At 39.9% G+C, this 11,594-nt stretch overlaps 1 long non-coding RNA gene and 1 pseudogene across 2 annotated transcripts; both read right to left on the reverse strand.

The window, feature by feature from the left end:
• Window positions 1-1,484: 1,484 nt before the first annotated feature.
• On the reverse strand, window positions 1,485-7,188 carry LOC308696710 (NACHT, LRR and PYD domains-containing protein 1 homolog; annotated as a pseudogene). Its single transcript has 3 exons — window positions 5,864-7,188; window positions 2,790-3,404; window positions 1,485-1,640 (listed from the first exon to the last, which is right to left on the reverse strand). The product of its transcript is annotated as an NACHT, LRR and PYD domains-containing protein 1 homolog (transcript).
• A 120-nt stretch (window positions 7,189-7,308) lies between these two features.
• LOC308695503 lies at window positions 7,309-8,265 on the reverse strand. The gene is made up of 3 exons (XR_014030714.1): window positions 8,141-8,265; window positions 7,867-7,938; window positions 7,309-7,666 (listed from the first exon to the last, which is right to left on the reverse strand). It is a non-coding gene; the product is annotated as an uncharacterized lncRNA (long non-coding RNA).
• Between the last annotated feature and the right edge of the window lie 3,329 nt (window positions 8,266-11,594).

Genomic DNA, 11,594 nt, shown 5'->3' on the forward strand with positions numbered 1-11,594 from the left:
GGGGGGGGGGGGTTGGGGGGGGGTGAACTGATGACCTGATGGGCCACGGTGGAGTTGAAGGAGGTAGGAGCCAAGTTGACGTTAATGGACCATCGGGCTGAGGCGGAGTTCTGGTCGCGGAGGTCAGAGACAGAGACCGGGGATCCACCGACCAGGCTGGAGCTGTATGCTGACAGACCCATGGTGACTCCACCTCCCCAAAGGCGGTTAGAGCTGAGGGGCTGACAGGTAGTGGTGGAAGAAGGGTTGAGAGGAGGCAGATGAGAGGAGGTGGGAGAGGAAGGCTGGGTGGAAATTCAGACACCGATTCTGGCTCGGGGACAGACTCAGGTTCGGAGAGAGACTCAGGCTCGCGGACAGAAGACTCCTTAGAAACACTTTGAACAACTTAGAATGTCAGTGGAGAAAAGTATAGTTCATCATAACATCGTAATATACATCATATACACAATTCACTCGGTAAATTGCTAAAAGTACCTGATTTTTCATATCAACGGAAAAATATACGGGGATAACCTGGCTTCTCTTGAGACTCCCTTGCTTCACAGTTTCTTATTAGAAAATATTATTCATACATCTTAAGTCGGTTTCCTACTGCTCACTTATACAAAAAAAGTGTAGTTTATTTTAGCCACTTCCATACAACTTGCTAAATCAGTGATAGACAGAAATCAAAAGGTCTTCAGATGACATGCCTACTGCTCCGTTCATACATACGCCTTTAGTTTGACCTATAACTAACATTTCCAACGGGAAAACACTGACACAGCACTGTATGGGTTTTATTTTCTGGTTACAGGTTCCCAAAGACTGCTCTGCCCACTTACCCTTAAATGCCCAGACCAGAACAAAGGGTTATACCAATTTTTTTTTTTTTTGGTGTGGGGGGGGGGGGGGGTCAATTCATGTACCCCAGGGGGTAGCAACTGGTTTCTGAGGAGAGGGGAGATATCTTGAAGAGATGTCACACAAAGAGAACATTATAAGATAAATACTCCTAAGTTTTCAAACTTTCTCATAATACCAATGACTGCAATGAAATTGAGACCATTTTACCAATCACACTGAGACATTTAAAATGATACCAAGCATGAAAAGGAAAAAACAATAGATTCACAAAATACATCATATGTGATATATAGACATTCTTAGTGAACTTTCAGTGAACACTTGAATCAGGGGGAAAGGAAGGGAGAGGGGGGATGCATATATAAACAAAGAGATAAGTTTGGGAAAGACAATGTCCTCTGCTCTTTCTTTGCGATCTTCTGTCCAGGGTACATTTTATTGCTTTATTGCAGGATGAGTTTTATTTCTGCTATTTCGGCAATTTCAAACGGAGAAAATACTCAGCAAGGGTGTTAACTTTTTTGTGGAAAGCATTTGCATTTGCTTAATGGTGTAAAGCATATTAAAAACACCACATAGACATATAACAACATTAAAAATTAGATTTTCACCACAGGGGGTCTTTAATATTTATTTTATAGTTCCTCATGAATTATTCTCTGCTCACGCAGTTTATCTGCAATGCTCTTCAAATTTTTAACCCTTTGAATGAGAGCTGATCTGTGTTTATCAAAAAACTGAGCTTTCTCAATCTCAGAATTCAGTTTCGGCTCATCTTGGACTTGCCTTTGATTTAAAGGTGCCATATGTCATGTCTGGCAAAAAAAAATCAAGTCATACTCCACATTCCATACCAGATGGGGGCAGTATACCTCCAGAAAGTGAATTGGTCTATGCTCCGCCCCTACCTTCTTAGCTGCACATATACAAGTTAAAATAGGGACAACATCTATTTAGAGTGTTACGCTGCCCGCCTGAAGCTAATTTAGCAGCATATATCAAGTTTGATTTTCATTAGCAATACCACTTCTAGCTAAGTTATCATTAGTCACCAAAAAACATTCGGTCTCATTACACCTTGCAATGTTTTCCGTTACGTTTCGTGCGTCCAGGGTGTGTAAAGCAGAAGCAGCCTGGCCAGCGGCGGAGTATGCGCGATCCGTGAGTGCTGAAGACGTTCTGCACGGCTTTGATGGGTGCGCAGGAGGACACAAATGGGCGGCGACAGCTTCTTCCAGTGGCGGGAGCTTTTTCCTCAGCGCCGTCAACAGATAGAGCGTTACTAAAACTGTATACACCGCCGCCGACTTGAGCTGCAAAGAAGCTCTGGCCGCCCTGTCAAGGACGCTTGTCAAAAAGTACGGGGAAACTTGACCGCTCTGAATATAGTGAGTGAGTGCGCGCGCGCGCGGCCGGGGCTCGCTCTCTCTCTCTGCTAGTTCTTAGAGGCAGAAGAGCGCGTGCGCGCTTAAAATGTCATATTTTGGTATGATCGTTCACCCGCCAGTGTGGCGGATAGCTTTTTGAGATTTTATTTGTGCTTCAGAGCGCGGTTTTTTCCCTGCAGCGGGTGGTGGTAGGGGTCTCTCTTGCCAAGGGCTTCAGCCATCCTTCCGCTCTCTTCCCTGAACTGAAATGTAGTAGTGGGCTGTACTTTCCACATCAGGTTCAAGTACGCCCACAAGCCGTGCGAGTTATTCGTGTATTGCATGTTTGGCTGGTGGTTATGTTGCCCGTATACCGCCTCCCATGGCCGAAACTGGTATTACGACACCTGTCGGGCCGTGGCTAGTAATGCTAATGCTAATTAAGGTTGATATCTCTGCAGCACTATAACTTGACATTTTTTTAATGACATCATCGCCCTTATTTCTTCTCATTCTTTTGATGTGTGTAGCTCATTTTTGGGATATTTTTACCTCAATTGTTACATATGGCACCTTTAACTGTGCAAGTTTGGCTTTCCATATTGTGGCAGTCCACACAGATTTCTTGTCCTCTTCTCTGATAAGATTCATCTGTATGTCACCATCCTGATGTTGCATGATCTCAAAGAAGTTTGGATCGATATCTGTTCTAAACGAAATCCCCTCTACAGGATGAACAGAAGCACCAGGAACCTCAAGAAGGTGCGGCGTTTTCATCTGAAATGGTCTGTTAGGTCTGGGATGGCTGATCAGATGACTTGATTTTTCATTCTGCTCAACTTTCTCTTTTGAACAAGTGTCATTCACTGGAAAAAAGTAGATGTGAAGAATGAGAGGATCTTTACAGCACATGTAGAGAAGAAGGTTACAGTGTTCTTCCCACTGTGTGAACCAGCTTATAATTAGAGTTGTAAGAGAGAAGGATGGTTGGAGTATTTTGGCATGATAACGGGTCAACTCTACAGATTGTAAAGATATTCCTTCATCTCTTTTGCTGAGCAGCTTCACAGCATCTTTGAGAGAGGGGTCAGACTCTGCTAAACAGGCGTAATGAGGCAGATGGGCTTCCTCCAGTTTCCCTGAGATCACGGTGTAAGGACTGATTTTCCTGCTAAAACAAAACTCACCCTGCAATAAAGCCAAAAAATCCACCCTGGACAGCAGATAGCAAAGACAGAGCACAGAACCTTGTCCTGCCCAAACTTATCTCCTTGTCCCTTTGTTTGACTTCAACTCATCCCCCCTCTCCCTCCTCTTCTCCCTCCTCAAGTCACTGAAAGTTAAATTAAGAATGTCTATATATCGCATATGGTGTATCTTGTGAATGTGTTGTTTTTTCCTTTTCATGTTTGGTATCATTTTAAGTGTCTCAGTGCGATTGGTAAAATGGTCTTAATTTCATTGCAGTCATTGGTTTAATGAAAAAGATTGAAGAACTTAGGAGAATCCTGTATCTCCTCTCTGGCTGATATCTCTTTACGATATCTCAAGAAACCAGGTGCTACCCCCCTGGGGTACATGGATTGGCCCAACCAACTCTAAACAACATTTGTTTAACCCCTTTTGTTCTGGTCTGGTATTTAAGGTGAGGGGACAGAGCAATCATTGGGAATCTTTTACCAAGATCACTCCCCCACAGTAATGTTTCAGTATTTTCCTGTTGGAAAGTCCTGACACATTACTGTGTGTCTTTGTCAGGAAAACCTTACTTACTTTTAGAGTCATCTTTGAGTAAATGATGTCATGTATTTTTGAATTGGCTTTTAATAATTTACTTCTGTAATTGGCATGATACATTTTTACCTGACAAATAAATGTTAACCTTGATTTATTCTGCATTCTTCTGAAATCATTTCCAGTAGATTAATGTGTAGTCTGGTGTTTCCGCAAATCTTTGTCCAGGATAGATCAAACTGAAGGCACTATGAATGGAGCATGGAGCACATCTTAGATGACCTTCTGATTTCTGACTATCTCCTGACTTAGCATGTTGTACGCTGCAAATATTATAAAAAATTACACCTATGAGTCTGCAGTGAGCGGCTGCATAGGGTAAAATACTTGCACTGCACCCTCTGACTATTTCAGGACTGGCTAGTTTGTGATCGTGAGCGCGCAGTCGCGACGTGACGTCTCAAAGCGACACTAGGTCCATAATGAACGAATAATTGAAAGTATGGGATAATCAGAATAATCAAAGATCTAAATTAATTCATAATCAATATTAATGAGTATTTTCTAATCAGAAATACGATCTAAATTCGATTATCATTTGAAATTGGAGTCAGATTACGCATAGAGCTAAAGTAATACTAAAACTAAGTTCCAATAAATTAAGTGAACTTCACTGGATCGCTGAAAAGACATACACGCTTTAAACCTTCGCCAGGCCGTTGGATTCCGTCGTTGGGCCAATGGATGGTCCTTACAAAGTTCTGTAAGGGTGGAATTCCTGCAGTGGTTCAGGCTGCAAGAACTGCCGAATGACTAAAGAAACGTTATTGGCAAGATGGTAGAAAAATGCACATTTCTTGTCTTTAACCACCCACTGCCACTTATACCAACGACGGAAATAAGTGCAGTTACAATAGCTTAATATTTGTGGGAGAGCGTTGCTATAGATAGTGACGATATTCTATTGCAAAATGTAGCACTTCAAAGTCAATACCAAATCAAAACTAGTTAGCACATTAGTTGCAACTGAAAAGGTTTAATGACAAAATATGGTTATGTTACACTTAAAATAGTTACAAAATATATGTATGAGATGATGATAACTTATATTATTAATTGTACCCAGCATATGTGAAAAATGTTACCTGAGAGAGAGAGAGAGAGAGAGAGAGAGAGAGAGAGAGAGAGAGAGAGATAGAGAGAGACAAAGAAAAGAAGAGCCCCCAAGAAAGGGACCCAGAGAAGAAGATAGCCAGAGCATCAAAGAGACAGAGCAACAGTTACAATCTTCTTTTATCCTTTCCTTGACCATGTGACTAAAACCCAACTGTGAGACATTCAAACTGACCAATCAGATAATTACACTTCCACCACTGTACTAAAGGTGTGACAATTCATCGACCCCCCAAAGTACAAACATTTGGCCTGCATGCCTAGATCACTATCAGCCCTTCTGTGCCTTAGGAACTCCAAATGGTCATTGTCGTCGGAAGAGGGGGTAGAAAAACAGTCAAGCAAATGTCTTTGTTCATTTAAAATATCTTGGATTATTTTCAATTCTACAATTCCCCCCTTGGCACCGTTGGCCACACACATGGAGTCCAAAGGTGACACAATCCATAAAGACATGCTTTCTGTTGTGTGTAGTTGTATCTTCAGACTTTTCGTCCAAGCTTGTTGCAATCTCAGTTGGTCAGTGTTCAGTCTTTGTTCTCCTTCAGCCCTGCATGAGGAGGCTCCATCAAATGGTTTTGCACCGTTCATAGAAATGCAAATCATCCATCGAACACTTCACACCTCCACAAGAACAGGCACTGAATCTTTGCTTCAGTGTTTTCTTCAGTTTTCTTTTCCTCAGTTTTATGATGTGAGAAACAGTTAATTTGATTTTTTTTAAAGAGTGAGCTGATCACCTCCTCATTTAAGAGACCATAGAAGAACAGCAGAAATGATGGGATGGGATTTGATCTTCTTTCTAGAGATAGCCATTCAACTATAGCTGAGCCCATCAACTTCAACAGATCACCGACTTTCAACCAAGACTCTTCTTCACCAAGCAAGATGCAATAAAGAGCAGCAAAGAACCATTGAAAGCTGAAGTGCATGAACTTGAACACTGGTCTTTTTCATCAAAAAGACCAAAAAGAAAAAAACCTTTTTTATTAAAAAAGACTTGCTGATTTTGTATTCCTCTCTCTGCCAGTTGGCCCAGACTCCTCAGCATGGTGAGGACAGACTGACTCTGGCCATGATGCTTCAGAAGAGTGGACACAAAGTGAACATATATGGAGGTGGTTGTCTTTAGTTTTTTCAACATAACCTCACCATCAGTTGAGTGTTTCTTTAGACAAAAACAGACCATCCAGCACAGCAAAGGCACAGAGCAAGTAGTCAAGAGGCCTTCATTGGCGTTCACACTCTCATATGTTTTCTTGAAGAGTTGCTCATCCTGAAAGAACTTGTGGAAGTACTCCTGCACCCCTCTCTCAGAGAAGCCCACAATCTCAGTGAAACGCTGAGGTCCTTTGAGGAGATTCATCACTGCATCATCAGCTATAGATCTCATAGTTACAAGCATGAATGATTCAGGCAGCAAGACTCCCCTCAACAGGTTCCTAAGAATAACCATAGGTTGCGCTCTCTTGGATGGATTAGTGTGACGTAACATGAAATTAATTGGAGGATGAGATACATACTCATCCGATCCATCAATGAGGAAGAGGACTTTCTCTGGTGTTAACTCTAGTATCTGTGAGATCTGATCTGATGTTAAACTGCAACTCCAGCTCAAGAGCTCAATCAAGCTCATCTCCTCAGAAACACACTTCAGCTCGTCACTCTTCAACAGAAAAACTACATCAAAGTGTCCAGAGTAAAGTTCTCCAGATGCCCAGTCCAACACGATCTTCTGTAACGTGAAGGATTTACCTCTTCCAGAATCACCACAGAGAATCACAGTTTTCGGTGTGTTTCCGTCACTGTCGGGACTGAACAGCTGGTCTATTCTGACGCTGTGATTCTTGTCATTTGATAACAGTTGAAATGATGTTTCTATTCCAGAAGCGTGAGGAGACCTCACACGTCCACGATAGTATTTCTCAGTCTGCTCTTTGCTCCTCTGAATGATCACTGGTTCAGTGTAACGGGCGGCCAGTTCCACACGTTCATCATATAGAGGTTTATACTCTGTCACAAACTTGAATCTGTCAGTGACTGTTGTCCTGTACTGAAGATTCATGCTGCTCCAATCTACATGAAAAAAAATTCAACAGGGAAAATAGGTGTGCTGAACGCTGTTTCCCCTAAGGCATAATAAGTAGAACAAGGAAGTTGTTGAGTGCATATGTTGCACAATCCCTTTCCATGCAACAATCCTAAACACACTTTGTAAATAGAAAAATATGATGCAACAAAAATAAAAAATAAACACTGTAACTGACACTTTCATGACTAGTTATTTGTGTAGTTATGCTGAGTTATATTTGTTAACTGTGAAGCCTTATTGTGTGTTTCAACATATTGTGCAATTCAAAACTCCTTTCTAAATGTAAATAAACAATAGCAACTTTACCCTTTCCATAAATCTTCTCTTTTTGCCATCTATCTTGTTTCTCTTTCAGCTGAGAGGCAGATTTTTGTGCATCAAAAGAGAGGGGATAACTGACAGTGATGCTTGGTGAGTCTGGTCCAAAAGGGAAAAGGAGAGGCTGGACACTCTACATGAAGACAAAATAATTCACAGTTACAATCTGCTTCAGAGATACATTAATACATATAATACATATCATTATTTTGGAATATCATATATTAAACATAAATAATTTTTTTAAATTATAATTTCACTTAGATCTTTCCAGTACCTCTGACTGACTGAAGTAGTTCTGCAATTGTTCTTTCAGCTCTTTTCAAAACTCACCAGGTCAGAATAAGCTCCTTGAAAACGATGCCGCCTCGTCCTTTTGTCCTCGATTCCCTCATAGAATTATCTCTGTGTGGAACAATGTAGGTTTTAATCAGCTATGACAAAATCGCCCAAATTTATGGACAGTGAGCAAAAAAAATTCAGCCATAGATTACAGTTGGTTTTTACTTTCTAGAAATATGATAGAAGATCAAAGTTTTAATATAATAAAAGTCATCAAAAATAATGTCAAACATCATGTTTAGGTGTTCAGGTCATATCCACATACCAGTTTCGCACTCCTCTCTGCTTCAGCTGATCCAATCTTATGGTTTTTGTGCTTGTCCATTATACACAGGTAACAGATATACAGCTGGTCAGTCTGACAGAAATATTCCAGCAGTTTATTATGTTGAGGACAGATCATCTCCTGCAGTCGTCCTGTGACATCTGTCATAAAGTGTCTCTCATCTTGAAAGAACCTGTCATGTTCTTTGAGGTGATTTTGGCAAAAAGATATCCGACACTCTAGACAAGACTTGATGGCTTTGTTTTTGTCCCCAGTACAGACGTCACACTCACGCCAAACAGTACACACCAGCTTGGTGTTTGTACCTAAACGTCTTGGAGTGAAGGTCTGTCTGCACTGAGGGCAGCTGTAGATTCTCTTCTGATCTTTTCTATTCCAGTATGTAATACAGTGCATACAGTAACTGTGTCCACAGGGAATGGTCACTGGTTCCTTCAGTAGATCCAGACAGATTGGACAGATGACCTGATCCTCCTCAGCCCATGAAAAACTGGCTTTTGCCATTTTCCTGCAAACACAAATACACACAACAGAACAACAACAGCCTAAACAGCGCAACAGTCAACCATTCCAGCTAACAGACTTTATTCTTAAATAAAGTAAAAGTTCCAGTGAGACACTCCCTGCAAAATGTGTTCAGTCACTGGGTGTTTCCAGAAATGGATTTCTTAAGACCTGGGCAAAATAGGTGTGTCCAATGACTGAAGGTTTGACATGTTAATTTCAGAAGATTGTCTCTGGTAGATGTCGTAACTCCATTCTTTCTCAACTGACAATTGATGATTTTGAATATGTGTGTGTGTGAGTATCCCCCTCTTCACATAAACATTCTTACAATGTAAATCAACTTCTGATCTTTTCAGCATTATATAATGAAATATATAAATATATACATGCATTTCTCTGCACTTGTGGGTTTAAATCACATTCACCTGGAGATTAAAGCTAAGAGTTGGATACATGCAAATCATTTAAAAGATTGGGCTCCTCTTCCTGAAGAATAGAGATTAAGAGGTTTTTCACAGCAACACTGCCTTCACGCACGACGCTGCAGATCTCGGAAGTCGGATGTGTGATTTCAGAATATAAAAATATATATAAAGTTTTACCAATTTTAAACCACACCAATTTCTATCAAAAATCTTAACTTTATCAAAGTTGAAAGGCTAAACATGAACATTTTGTGATGTTTCACAAATTTTGACAACCAGAAAGTGATTAAGACATTTTGTTAGCATTTTGAAAGTAATTCGTACGTATTTTACGAGGTGGCTAATTCGTACGGATGACCTACCCCTGACCCCGCCCCTAAACCTATACCTATCGCGGTTTACAAATCTTACCAATTGGTGCGACCTCACTCAGATAGCATTGGTCTAACACATTTTCTTTATATTAATGCTTGTATAAAGTCAGTTAAATAGCTTGTCAGTAATAGAAATCTCATGATGTACAAATACTCTTTAGATGAGGCAGTTTTTTGCTTCTCTGTACGTCGTGTTGTTGATAGCCTATTAAAACTACACATACAATAATAAAGTTCATTTTAAATTACACCAAATGTAAAGCACTAACTTATTCGATGCACAGAACAAATCAGTTTATCTTGCATTCTAGCATTAAACAATTAAATGATTGTATAATTTAGTTAGTTATTTTGCTGTCCATATGCAGGTGTTGTTCTAAAGCAATATATTCTCTAAGAGAATCATTAAGAATCAGAACGCAACAGTTCTTCAAAGAGGTAAGGCTCCTGTTTCTGAAGAATCTCAACGAATTTAACTTTTGCAATCACACCACTTGAATGCACTGTGTCACAGATCTTTCTTATACTATCCTGACTGGTTAACCCTCTGAGGTCTGAGCTGTTTTCTGGGCCCTGGAGGTGTTCTGACATGCTCTGACATTTCTGGTTATTTCTGTTACTTGTGACATTTTCATGGCTAAAGTCTAATTACACTGTATTCAGCACAAACTCTGCTACAAAAATATATCAACAGCATGTATGTAAAAGTTTGTAGTTTTGAGATAATGACATTTATGCGTGGTTTGTGAAAATACCAAAAACAATTCTCACTGAAATAAGGTCATGAAACCCCTACTGATTATTTCTTCACAAGACTTTTGAAAATTGTATGACGTAGCCTAGAATATTTGCTGCAAAACTATGTGAAAATCACCCTGACTGCTCATTCAGAGAAGACAATATATTGATTTAAAATTTTTACGACGTGTTTTGTGTGAATAAGCCTTATGCGAAGGGGCGGATCACCTCATTAATATGTAAGGCTTTTCTCACCTGAGAAAGACAAAGAACCTCCCCTAACGGCCCTATTAGGAGCTATCAGGCCCCTTTCATTTTGAGCAACCTTGCACAATACTGTGAATGAGGAGATTTAAAAAAGAATGGCTTTTAAATTGTTTGGATTTATTTACACAACATAATCCAAATAGATACAACAAATGGAAAAAAAGCACTTATTGAAAGACAGAGACCTTTGTGCCATTCCTAAAAACATTGTACATACCTTCAATTTCCAAGGTGTTTGATTTTCACTTTACCATGTTCATGTTCCAGAGACTCATGTGAATGTTGAAGTCGGCAGGACTCATCTGGGCCCTGAAAAAAAAGTGAACATACTGATATCAAGAGAAAGGTCTGCACAATTTTGGAAATAAATATTCGATTTTTCTGGTTAAAATTGCTTTTTAAAGTTCACAAAATACACACACACACACACACACACACACACACACACACACACACACACACACACACACACACACAATGTTTCCAACAATATATAGTAAATGAACACCAGGTTTGTTGTGCCTTGTAGGCATAGGCTATGCGCAGTGCTGGGTAAAATAATAATAAAAATATTTCAGTAACAACCAAGCTAGAGAAAAATATATTGATTATCATGTTACTTCAAATGTTTCCATTCATTATGATGATATGAAATGAGATAATAGTAAAAACATGAAGCCGTTTGGTGTGTTTTGCTTTTCAAATTTTCAAATGATACATTCAAACGCGATCGCGCTGCAAAATCTGATACATTCAAACGCGATCGCGCTCAAATATAAAACATTATGGTTACCATATACATATCTACGTTTGACCAGATATCCACAAACACAGTAGGCCTAACAGTAAACACGGGTCTAAATATTACAATATTCCCCATATATCTAGCAACAGTTCAACTGCAACGTGACATATGCAACAATAACAAACATGTAAGAATTTCTTACCTTAAATCTTTCTTGTCTTCAAATTGCGTTCTTCTTCTTCTGAGGTAGCCTAAATCCAATGTAAGCTCAGGCGCGTCTTTCAAACTCGACGAAAAGTGAAGTGAAGTGTTTTGGTGTTTTGTTGTTGAGGTAACGAGCGCGTTCGCGTTCCATGTGGAGATTTGCATGTGAATAT

The sequence above is a fragment of the Scardinius erythrophthalmus genome (assembly GCF_964197995.2).
Source record: "Scardinius erythrophthalmus genome assembly, chromosome: 9".
Lineage (NCBI taxonomy): Eukaryota > Metazoa > Chordata > Actinopteri > Cypriniformes > Leuciscidae > Scardinius > Scardinius erythrophthalmus.